Raw genomic sequence first — 13,336 nt, forward strand, 5'->3', positions numbered from 1 at the left:
TCTAACATAGATCCCTATTTCCTGTCTTCCCCCTCAACCCCACTCCACAGTGGGTGCTCTGCTCCCTGAATAGGTGTCTGGGTGTTTGGTTCCCCACCCCCCCTTTCCCCACCCCTCCCACACAGTCAGCTTCAATTCACTTCACTCTGGCGTCTAGGGGGGCTAGGTCTTCTCAGGCTTTTCCTCTCTTCCTTGTATCCTACCTACTCATCTAAGCTGTCAGAGCCTGAGTTTTGAAAGTGACTGGCGTGGGTTACTTACAATACTTCAAGATACCAGGTGTGGGAGGTGGGACAGGAGTTATTTTTCGAGTTATTTTTTTTCTGCCCTCAAGCCATCTCATGTAATAAACACCTACAAAACAAAATGGTTTTTTGATTGTTCAGTGTTTGCGATGAGCATTGAGACATTTCTAAGATCCACTTTTAATATTTGATTACCTCCCATACTACAGGAAAATAGTGAGTCATCTTTAAATACAAGAGATATGTTTGGGAGGAGGGCATGCCCTTCGAAGGCATGACTCTTTAAATGGAAATAAGATGCTGTATTTCTTTTTTTTAAGATGCCGTATTATGTGGTTAAGACTGCAGGCTTTCAGTTTCTTTTTACAAGTGGTGAGAAAAAAAAAGAGACCTCTATAGATGAAAAGAGACTTCAGAGACCTATTAACCAAATGCTGTTATATGAGCTAGACCTTGTATGAATCACGAAACTGCTGTGGGAAAGAAAGAGAATGAGACAATTGGGGAAATATGAACACGAACTGGACATTTGATGAGACTAAGGAATGATTATCATGGTGGTGTTGCATGTTTTTAAAAAGTGCAATTCTTTCTAAGACATACATTGAAATCTTTACAAATGAAAATATGAAATTCTGTGTATGTGTGTGTGTGCGCGTGTGCGTGCATGCGTGTGTGCATGTGTGTGTGTGTTGGATGAGGGCTGGATGGGATATGGATGAAAAAGATTGTCCATGAGTTGCTAACTGTTGAGGCCGGGTAATAGGCACATGGGCTTTATGGTACTACCTGTCTACTTTTCTTTATGTCTCAACAGTTTAATAATAACAGACTTTTTAGTCGAGAGCTGAGATTGAAGTAGGATCTCCGTGAATGTGAAACTTGGCTCTACTTCCTAGCCATGTGATGTCATTAGAGACATTAGAGACATGTCCCCTCTCTGAGCCTAACTGTCCTCATCCCTAAAGTGATGAGAGCATGAAAATTGAATAAAATAATAGATGGAAAGACTTGAGCACAGAGCCTGGCACATAGTAAGCAATCAATAAATAGTAGATCTTATTCTAGCCAGTTATTTTGTCCAGTTTTCTGAACCTATAATTGCAGGCCCTAAGAGAATCTATGCCCTAAGAAGTTCTTGCCACTAAAGTAGAAGAGTTTTGCAATATGCAAGATGTCTACTGCTATTTTCCAGATGGGGAGCATGTCTGGGAAAGAGAGGCTCTGGTAAGTAGCACAAGTGGAAATAATGGCAAAGAATCAGACAATTGGTCCTGAGAAATAAGAAAGTCTTGGGTGGCAGTGCTAAGCCTTTAAAAGCCTCCTTGAGAACACACAGCACCTGCTATTTCTTTTCTGTTTCCCCCTCTCCTTCCCACCCACGCTGCCTCATAGTGAATGTTGACTGCCTAACCAATTCTCCTCAGAGTTGTTTGGAATATGGATGGGAGAAAGACTGGTTGCTCCTGCAGCCAGCTAGGAGTCCATCCTGTGCACCGTCCTCATGCCTCACATAGGACTAGAATGCTCTGTAATAGTCTGGTAACTCTTCTGACAAAAACTTACCAGATGCTTACTGTGTGCCAGGATACTGCTGGACACTAAACATATAAGATCTCAATGACCCAACTGTATTTTATTTTTTAAAGATTATCTATCTATCTATCTATGTATGTATCTCTCTATCATCTATCTTTTTGAGAGAGAGAGAAAAAAAAGAGAGAACGAGTGAGGGGAGGAGCAGAGGGAGAGGGAGAAGCAGACTCTCCAGTGAGCAGAGAGCCCAACTCAGGGTTCAATCCCTGGGATCATGACCTGAGCTGAAGGCAGATGCTTAACCGACTGAGCCAGGTGTCCCTGCCTGGTGCCCCTGCCCTAACTCCATTTTAGACACGGGTAGACTGAGGTTTGGGAAGATGAAGTGGCTTGCCTGCTTCATCTTCCTAAAACTAGTAAGTAACAGAGTTGCTATTCTGAATGCAGGGCTATCAGACACAGAAACCATGTTCCCTTAATTAGCTTGACCGTGGTAATCATTTCACTCTGTATATGTGTGCCAACACATCATGTCATATACCTTAAATATGTACAACTCATATGAAAATAATAATACAGAAACCTTGCCCCTTACTTCTATGTCTTTACTGTAACTTCACACCCATTATCAGAATGAGGAGTAGCAACAGAAGGATTCTAGGTGCTATCTTTCTCCCTCTCAGAGCTTCATTAATATCTCAAAGATTCCTTCCCAGCGTGGTTTATATTGTAAAAGTAGTGATGTACAAAGGAAAAGGCGCTATCAGATATGCCGGGTGCTGCACCGAGTAGTTCCATTTTGTTTTCATGAACTTGAAAGATACGCAGAACCAAAGCCTTGTTTTGCTGTCAGGTCATGGTGCTTCCTAAGGCCACGTGGCCTACGTAGAAGAGAAAGTTGCTGAACAAAGAGACCCTTCATGTGTAGGCTCAGTACCCAGCCCCTGCGGCACACGAAGGTTCCAGGGTAAGGGAGCAACGTGGATTCCATTGAGCTCGGCTGGAAGGGAGAGGTGGGCTGCCAGACAGGCCTCTTGCCAGCTCTGAGTCATTGCAGGCTTCCCGAGCCCAGCCAATTTACCTGCTTTTCAATAAGATCTTTATTTGTCCTTCTATTCTCGTCAAAAGCTGTTGTCATTTCCTTTTCTGTCTGGAGACACTGGGAACTGCCTCCAGGCTGTGTGACCACGCTGGTCCCTTGTGCAACCCCCAACTCATCCAGATGAAACGTATCTTAGAATTCCCCTTGTTTGGCCTTTTCTTCCTTCTCGGGCAAAAAGCGTCCTATTTCTCACATTTCCAGAGCTTCAGCTATTCAAAATCTTTCTTGGGTCAGCAAGCAGCTGGGGTGTTGGGGTCAATGAAAAGTGCTGTCCTGGTAGCTCTGGTATCATCAAGTGGTTGCATTTGGAGACATATGGATTCACAGGATCAGAACCTGGTAGATCTGCCAAGCAGTCAGAAACTGCCAAACGGGGGCCAGATTAAAGTGACTGCAGCTCGGTTGTGAAAACTTTCGTTTTGTTCATTCAATTCTTCTTTTATTTTTTTACTCCAGAAACACTTCTTAAATGCCTATTAGAATATCAGGGTCTTGGCCCCACCCTCAGGAAACTCATCTTGAGGGAGGGTAGATGGACACGTAAACACACAGTAATAATACAGTGTGGCCAGTTCTGTATCAGAGAGCAGTTTAGAAAGTACATTTTATTTTTATTTTTTAAGATTTTATTTATTTATTTGACAGAGGGAGAGAGAGAAGCAGGCTCCCCACTGAGCAGGGAGCTGGATGTGGGGCTCGATTCCAGGACCCTGAGATCATGACCTCAGCCGAAGGCAGCCACTTACGTGAACCACCCAGGGTTCTGAACCACCCAGGTACCCCTAGAAAGTACATTTAAAATCAATAGTCCTGGTTTAAAGGATATGAAATCTCCTATGTTCCCTCTAAAGCATAAGGACAATGGATGTACGTAGGTACATGGCACCAGAACCTCACAGATGGCCAGCAGAATATCTTTTTTTTTTTGTTTTGCCAGCAGAATATCTATATCTAACTATTGGGGTTCCAGAAAGCCAGGATATTGTGATTAGCTAATGAGATAGAATTTTATCCTTAAAAGCATCCTATGGATTTAACACATCATGCTCAGCTCATGCCCAGTAATTTCTTTTCATCATCTCTATTTACCAAACTTTTTATCAAACAATTTAATAAATACCTCAAATATGTGTATATTATATATAATATATAATAAGTGTACATATATATGTAATCTCATATTACAAAAATTATTTTCCTCATTATTAAAACTAGGGGTCAGGAAGTTATCAACTGCTTTTGTAAATAAAACATTATTATTATTTTTTTAATAAAACGTTATTGAAACACACACACATACAAAAGCATCCTATGGGGAGGGCAGGTGACAAGCAGGTGGACAACTAGGATTGCCCATTGGGACTGAGGAGCTAGCCATGAGGGTTCTGGTTCAGGATTCAGACTCCTAATCCATAAGAGGACCTGGAGAACAAAGGAGACCTCGATCCCAGAGGAAATCTATGGCTGAGTCTGCAGAGGAAGGGCATAAAGTAGGACTTGAAGACAGGGATGGAGGTAAAAACAACATAGGAGTATATTACCTATCTTCCAGGTGGTAACTAGAATATAGGGAAGCCACGAAGCAGGACAGGAGCCCTGCTGACAGTACCAGGGCGGGCATAAGGATGTGCTTCTCAGATCTCTCACTGCTGGTAGAGGAACCAAGCTGCTGCTGTGCTCTGAAATCATTACTGGATTTGCACTGAGGCCACACTTCCTACGGGCTGCTCCTGGGCAGGGAATGGGCATAGCAGGGACACTAGACAGCCCTGTTCATGGGAAATACTGGATTCCTTTGACTGCTGACTTTGTCTCAAAGATGCCATGATGGTCACATTAACCTTTTTTTAGAACAGCATGCAGGTTAAAACACTTCCTTCTGACCGACTTTCCTTCCTCCCTTCCTCCCTCCCTCCATCCTTACCTCCCTCCTTTCCTTCTTTCCTTCCTTCCTTCTCTCCTTCACTCAGGGTCAGACCTGCTTTGCATTGCGCTACATACTGATAGCTCTCCCAGACTTTCCCCCTGCTTTCCATTTCCTATTATGGGGGTTGCCCCCAATAAATTTCTTATGCTTTTTTGTAAAAGATTGTATTTATTTATTCATGAGAGACACAGAGAAAGAGGCAGAGACACAGGCAGAGTCGGGAGCCTGATGTGGGACTCCATCCCAGGACCCCAGGATCATGACTTGCACCGAAGGCAGATGCTCAACCACTGAGCCACCCATGTGCCCCATCTTATGCTTTCTTTAAAAAAAAAAAACTTTGCTTCTTTATTTATTTAGAGAAAGATAGTGCAAGCAAGGGGAGGAGCAGAAGGAGAGGGAGAGAGAGAATCTCAAGCAGACTCCATGCTGAGCATGGAGCCTGATTCGGGGCTTGATCTTGTGTCCTGAGCCCAAAATCATGACCTGAGCCAAAATCAAGTCAGTCGCTCAACCGACTGAGCCACCCAGGCACCCCAAATTTCTTATGCTTTTAATCCTCTTTTTGCCTGCTGCTTGAAGCACCTGGACCAACATATGTGTGGTTTACAGGATCTCAACCAAAAGGAGAGTTGCAAGGACAAAGATTTAATTGGACAGTCACCTAATGTTTTTCACATTCCATTCTGTGAAAAATGTAGATTCATTGGGTAGGCCTCAAGGCCCAGGCACAGTGCTAGGCTCTAGGAATTCGGTAATGAACACGGTGAACAAGATGTCCCGATGAATTTATCGGGAAAGACAGCAGAGATCAAGTAAGTAATCAGGAAAATGTTTTTGTCACTTAAAAAAAATCTACTGATATAGCTCAAACATTTTACCATGGCTTACAAGTTTTCATGATCTGGCTCCTTTTCATGATCCATCCTCCTTTCTCATTGTGTCCATATTGCATGCTGCACCAGCTAGCATGAAGTACTTGCATTTCCCAGAACTCTCCATCTTCTTCTTACCTCTAGGCTTTCCCCCAAGATAGCCCTCACCCACCAGCATTAGGCCACATCTATCCACCAAGCTTAGTACAATTTTCTGTGAACAACTGACGGCACTCCTCCTCTGCGTTCCTGTAGCACCCTGCACCCTGGTCATTGATTTCACCACAGGCAAGTAAGTGGCAAACTACAGAAAAGAAAGATGCTAGGCACAAGAAATACATATTTCATCTTTCCAGATTGGTTGGCTCATATTTAAGAAACAGTATCTCCACTCTTTCTGCTCAAGCCAAACTTGACTTCTGTTTTGTTGCAGAGACTGCTAACTGCCTCCCCACTATCTGTTCTTCCCTGCCTCTTCACTGTAATGATGTGCCCAGATATAAAAATATCTCACTTCCTAGTCTCTTGCAAATAGAAATGGACAGTGAGATCCAAGCAGAAGTTGTGGGGCAGGGCTTCTGGGAAGCCCTTCTTGCCTTGACCCTCCCTTCTACCCACTGCCTGGTATTTGAATGTGATGCTTAAAGTTCCAGCAACTTGGGACCATGAAGGAAAGGTCAAGAGAATTACAAACAGCCCTGACATTCTTGAGCTGCTAAAGCAACACCAGTAACCGCCTACCTTTGGACTTCTCATTACACAAGACAAATAAACCCTCATGTGTTTCAGCCACTGTGATAATTTTTTTTTTACTCACAGATTAATGCAATTCTGAACCAATCCACCTCAACAAGTTATGTCTCCTTCTCCTTAGCTGTACTTCTGCCTGGAATGTCTCCCTTCCTACCATCCTTTCCCCTCAATCTCTGCCTACCAAACCTTATCCATCCCTGAAGACTCAGTTTGAACAACAGCCACTTTATTTTTATTTTTTATTGTTTTTATTGGAGTTCAATTTGCCAACATATAGCGTATCACCCAGTGCTCGTCCCCAACAGCCACTTTAAAGGATTTTATTTTATCCTCCCTCAATCTAGATGTGCTATTTCCCTCTTTTGACTCATTCTTCTTGTACTGTATCTGGACATCTGGACCCCGTTTGTGGATTTATTCCACAAATTATAAATATATGTATAAATAAAATTATAAATATATAAATATATATTGACATTCATCTATATATAATTCTGTATGATAGGTATTAATGCTCATACTTGTTTATTATTTTTAAAGATTTTATTTATTTATTCATGAGAGACACACAGAGAGAGAAGCAAAGACACAGGCAGAGGAAGAAGTGGGCTCCGTGCAGGAAGCCCGATGAGGGACTTGATCCAGGGACTCCAGGATCATGCCCTGAGCCAAAGGCAGACTCTCAACTGCTGAGCCACCCAAGCATCCCTAATGCTCATATTTGTATTATACATTTCTTCGTATTTTTCTGCAAAAAAAATAGCAGACACATTGTAGATATTCAATAAACCCTTGTTGAATTAAATATAAACTTACAATAAAAATATAACTTCTCTGGGGCACCTGGGTGACTCAGGTGGTTTAGTGACAGACTTTAGATTTTGGCTCAGGTCATGATTGAGGGGTCGTGAGATCTAGCCCTGTGTCAGACCCTGTGCTCAGAGTGGAGTCTGCTTGGGATTCTCTCTCTCTCCCTCTCCCCTGCTTCTCCCCCTGCTTGTGTGTTCTCTCTCTCTAAATAAATAAATTAATTAATCTTTAAGAAAGAAACAGAATTTCAAGGATGCCTGGGTGGTTCAGTTGTTGAGCATCTGCCCTGGTCTCAGGGCATGGTCCCTGAGTCCCAGGATCGAGTCCTGAATCGGGCTATCCCCAGGGAGCCTGCTTCTCCCTCTGCCCATGTCTCTGCCTCTCTCTCTGTGCATCTCTCATGAATAAATAAATAAAATCTTAAAAAAAAAGGAAAATCATAACTTCTCTTTATTTTCTTTAAAAGATTTTATTTATTGGGGCATCTAGGTGGCTCAGTAGGTTAAGTGTTTGCCTTCAGCTCAAGTTAAATCCCTGGATCAAGCTTCACGTCTGGCTCCCTCTTCACTGGGGAGTCTGCTTCTCCCTCTGCCCCTCACCCCACTCATGCTGTGCTTCTCATTAGGGATTTTATTTGAGATGAGAAAGCACAAGTAGGGATGTATTACACATCTTTGTATCTACCTAGCACTGTGCCTGACATATAGCAGATACTCAGTAAGTGATTGGCTGAATGTCATCTTACTTGACATGTCTGCAACATTTAGAATTATTGACCACAGCCCTCATGAAACATATATTTCCTCTCTGTTTTCCTGACACTGGATTCTCTTTGTTCTTTCTCCCCCCAATAAGTCATTTTTAGTTTTCTTGGCTGAGTCCTCTTCCAACAGCCCTTTCAGTTCTTCAAGACACAGATTTTTTTCCCTCTCTTTTCACTTTTATTAAATCTCAAAAAGTTATTATTACCACATTATCTCCTTGAATAGATCATTCCTTTAACATTCTTTCTACTCCGGTCTTCTCAAACTTCATTAAGATGCATTTTGGACATTTTGCCATCTTCAATGACTCCTAACCTCTTTCAGGCTTTTTTTTTTTTTTTTGTATCTTTATCTCCTTGTACTTTTGACTACATAATATCATCTGACCTGTTTTCCAATCCACAGATTCTCTTTGGCTCTGTTTAATCCATCAAGGGAGGTTCTATTTTGTACTTAAATTATCATATTTTTTTATTTCTCAGAGTTCCCTTCAGTTCATTTTTTTCAAACCTATTACTCAGTTTTCATAGTTGATTTCTTTTTTTTTTAAGTTTTAATTTTGGGGCACCTGGGTGGCTCAATGGTTGAGCATCTGACTTTGGTTTGGGGCCTAATCTCGGGATCCTGGGATCAAGTCCCTCATCAGCCTCCCCACTGGGAGCCTGCTTCTTCCTGTGCCTATGTCTCTGCCTCTTTGTGTGTGTCTCTCATGAATAAATAAACAAATAATCTTCAAAAAATTTTAAAAATAAAGTTTTAATTTTAATTCCAGTTGGTTAACATATAGTGTTCTATTAGTTTCAGGTGTCAACAGTGCCATGCATCACTCTGTGCTTGTCACAAGAGCACTTCTTAATCCCCGTCACCTATGTCCCCCATCTCCTACGCATCTCCCCTCTGGTAGCCATCAGCTTGTTCTCAGTAGTTAAGAATCTGTTTCTTGATTTCTCTCTCTCTCTCTCTCTCTCTCCTTTGATCATTTGTTTTGTTCCTTAAATTCCACATGAGTTAAATCATATGGTATTTGTCTTTCTCTGACTTGTTTCACTTAGCATTATCTCTCTAGTTCCATCCATGTCCTTACATATGGCAAGATTTCATTCTTTTTTAAAAGATTTTTATTTATTTATTCATGAGAGACACAGAGAGAGACAGAGACATAGGCAAAGGGAGAAGCCTCCCTGTGGGGAGCGTGATGTGGGACTCGATCCCAGGACCCCAGGATCACAACCTGAGCTGAAGGCAGATGCTCAACTACTGAGCTACCCAGACATCCCAAGATTTCATTTTTTATAACGGCTGAATAATAGTCTATTGTGTATATAATATCACCTCTTTTTTATCCATTCATCAATTTCATCAGTCGATGCACACTAGGGCTCCTTCCATATCTTGACTATTGAAAATAATGCTACTGTAAACATAGGGGATATTCTTTTGAATTGGCGTTCTTGTATTCTTTGGGTAAATACCTACTAGTGCAATGGCAGGATCATGAGGTAGTTCTATTTTTAACTTTTTGAGGAACCTCCATACTGTTTTCCAGAGTGGCTATACCAGTTTGCAATCTCACCAACAGGGTGCGAAGCTTCCCCTCTCTCCACATCCTTGCTCACACTAGCTGTTTCTTGTGTTGTTGATTTTAGTCATTCTGATAGGTGTAAGGTCATATCTCATTGTAGTATTGATTTGCATTTCCCTGATGGTAAGTGATGACGAACATGTTTTCATGTATCTGTTGGTCTTCTTCAAAGGAACATCTGTTCATGTCTTCTGCACATTATTTTTAAAAGATTTGTTTATGTATTTGAGAGGGAGAGAGAGAGCATGAGATAGAACAGGCTCCCTGCTTCTCTCCCTCTGCCCATGTCTCTGCCTCTCTCTGTGTCTCTCATGAATAAATAAATAAAATCCTATAAATAAATAAATAAATAAACAAACCTACTTTGTTGAGTGTGTTTATCATGAATGGATGTAGTACTTTCTCAAATGCTTTTTTCTGAGTCTCATAGTTTCTTTCCTAATTATTTAAAAATTCTTTCATTTAGCATATCAAATGTACTTATTTTATATTCAATATCTGATAATTTTGGGACACCTGAGTGGCTCAGCAGTTGAGCTCCTGCCTTTGGCTCAGGGTGTCATCCTGGATTCCCGGGTTCGAGTCCCACATCAGGCTCCCTGCATGGAGCCTGCTTCTCCTTCTGCCTGTGTCTCTGCCTCTCTCTGTGTGTCTCTCATGAATAAATAAATAAAATCTTTTTTAAAAATCTGACAATTTTTATATCTGCAGATTTTGCAAGTCTGCTTCTGTAGACTCCTGTTCATAATGGCTTGCTTCTTTATAGGTTTAGTGATTTTTTTTCATTGTGAGCTCATGATCTTTGGAATTGTATTTGTGGGAATTCTTTGAGGCCATGTTAAAACTCTTCCAGAGAAAATTTTCATTCACTAGTGCAATGTGTCCCAAGGCATCATCAACCAAGGAACACTATAAACTAATGTTTCTATTTGGTGGTTTTGAAGACACAGACATGGTATTCTGCTCACAAAAGTGCTTGAGTGTTAGCATGTGGTTAGGAATTCTCAGAGGAAAGAACTTTTCTCCAAACCTCATGCCTGATCCCTAGGTAGGTATCTTTATGTAGAGAGGGAGTTTTTTTTTAATTACTCACCGAGGGAGTCACCCTTAGAGGATTTTAGCTTTATGGTAGGGTCTCTAGTCAGCCCACCTACCTCAGTTGGGTCTCACACTTTATCCCCTGCCTCTGGTCCTACCACACGGTCTTTTAATACCAACTGTAGCCACCAAGGATAAGCAGATTTGGCCCAAGACAAATTCTAGCTTGATTGCCTCTAGAAAATCAGGCCCTGTTGTTTTCTCTGTTTCCTTTGCTTAACTTTAGCTCAGCTTCACTTTAAAAACAACATGGAGGGGCGCCTGGGTGGCTCAGTCAGTTAAGTGTCTGCTTTTGGTTCAGGTCATGATCCCGGGGTCTTAGGATTGAGCCCTGCATTGGGTGCCCTGCTCAGCAGGGAGGCTGCTTCTCCCTCTCCCTCTGACCCTTGCCCCGGTTCATGTTCTCACTAACTCTATATCTCTCTTTCAAGTGAATAAATTTCTTAAAATCCTAAAAAAATTAAAAACAACATGGAACATGTTTTTTTAAAGATTTTATTTATTTATTTATTTGAAAGAGAGAGGGAGAGCATGAACAGTGGGAGAGGGAGAAGCAGACTCCCCACTGAGCAGGAAGCCCGACTCAGGGCTCAATCCCAGGACGCTGGGATCATAACCTGAGCCCAAGGCAGATGCTTAACTGACTGAGCCACCCAGTTGCCCCAACATGGAATATATTTTATCCAGATTTCCAGGTACTCTTTTCCCCCTCAATGTTGCACTTGCTGGGGCAGAGGCTAAGCAGGCATTCTTTATTAAGAGAGTGTTCTCCATACACTTATTCTATTGTCAGAAACAGAAATAATTTTGTCATTTAACAATATTCCCCTTGAGCAGTCTCACTTCTGTTCAGACTAGATCCTCTCTCGGGGGGTGACTCTTATATCTACCTTCTTGCCTTTTCCCTGTGTTTCGGGTATGACTAGCCACTGCCTACTGCATAGCCTCTTACAAATCACCTAATTCAAGGTCTCCTCCCACCTCCAAATTTACTCTGTTCTGCGTCCCCTGTCTTAGGGGCACAATAAACTGCCTAATCAATCAGGGTAGAAATATTGTCATCCCCTTTAAACCATCCTTTTCCTTCATAGTCAGTTACCAACTGCCCTGATTACCAACTGTTTTAGGGTAGCTGGTTCTACCCCCATTGCCCATGAAAACATCCTGGTTCACGCTCCCACCGATCCCTCGCCTAGACAATATCTCTAGACACATGACAGGTCTTTGGCCTTTAATCCATTGAGATATCCCTTCCATTATTGAAGGTGCCACTGAAACTCTCCAAATCACAGATCTGATCATCTCACTTGTCTGTGCCAAAACCATTACCGACTTCAGAAAGAAAAAATTCCTGACTTCTGACTTGGTGTTCAAGCTATGTGAAAATGGGGTGCCAACCTTTTTTTAAAAGATTTTATTTATCTTATTTAGAGAGAAAGAGAGAGAGGGAGAGGGAGAGAGAATCTCAAGCAGACTCCCTGCTGAGCATGGAGCCCAATGTGGGACTTGATCTCAAGACCCTGAGATCACGACCCAAGCCAAAATCAAGAGTCAGTTGCTTAACTGACTGAGCCACCCAGGCACCCTGTGGTGCCAATCTTTATAGTGCTTTAATTGAGACCCTCTATTCTGTGATACATGTAATGCTCCTGTTAGATTGTATTTGTCATTCTGTGACTTAACTCCTTTACCTGAAATACTCTTTCTCTCACTTCCACCTACCAAAATCCTACTTTTCATTTAAGGTCCAGTTCAATATTTGCTCCATCCATGAAGTCTTCCTGAAAATTAATTACTCCTGAGTCTGTAATAGTTTGCTGAATCTTTTATGTCTCTTCCCACATCGTGTCTTTTATTAGAGGCCATTGTGTGTGTTTCTGTTTTGTCTCCTAACCAGACATCAAGTCTTTGAAGGCGCTAGAGCATAGTGGTTATATACTCCGGCTCTGGACTCAAATAGACCAATAGATCAGACTCAAACCTTGAGCCCATCACTAGCTGTGTGACTTTGGGCTCGACTCTCTGAGTCCCAACTCACCTATAAGAGAGGGTATAGTAGTTTTGTAAAGTAGAAAGTATCTAATTGATGTAAAGCCGTGAGCACAGTGCCTGGCACAAATTAACTATTGAATAAATATTCGCTCTTATTATTAAAGGCAGAACCTGCTGCCTGTTCATCTTTTTATCTTTCCAACATTTCCTGCAGTGTCTCCTCTTCCACCCTCCCCCCTTCCTGTTCTAGGGCTTAGTCTGGTACCTTGCACAGACTAAGTATCCAGTAAATTCTTCTTGAGTGAATGCTGAAAACATCACACAGTTTTTATAGAAATCATTTCATTCAGTCTGGGCCAAAACAGTTGACATTTGTATGAGACACCAACAGACAAATGCTTATGGGCTGTCCCAGCAAGATATATCAATGGCACATCCTGTCTGAGCACCAAAGAGCAGCCCCTTTCAGTATTGTGTGAAGAAGCTGGCTTTGCTAGGAATGGTGAAAGAGAAAGAAGAGGTTTCATATCCTAGGGAAGTGTTTGGAACTTAATGAGAAGTGTGGGCTGAGAAAATGACCCTGTTCTTTGAAAAGCAAATGCAGCTACTGAAAGTGAGGCCTAGGCCATGTGTAAGCAACAGGGGCCAGAGA

Source organism: Vulpes lagopus, chromosome X (assembly GCF_018345385.1).
Source record: "Vulpes lagopus strain Blue_001 chromosome X, ASM1834538v1, whole genome shotgun sequence".
Lineage (NCBI taxonomy): Eukaryota > Metazoa > Chordata > Mammalia > Carnivora > Canidae > Vulpes > Vulpes lagopus.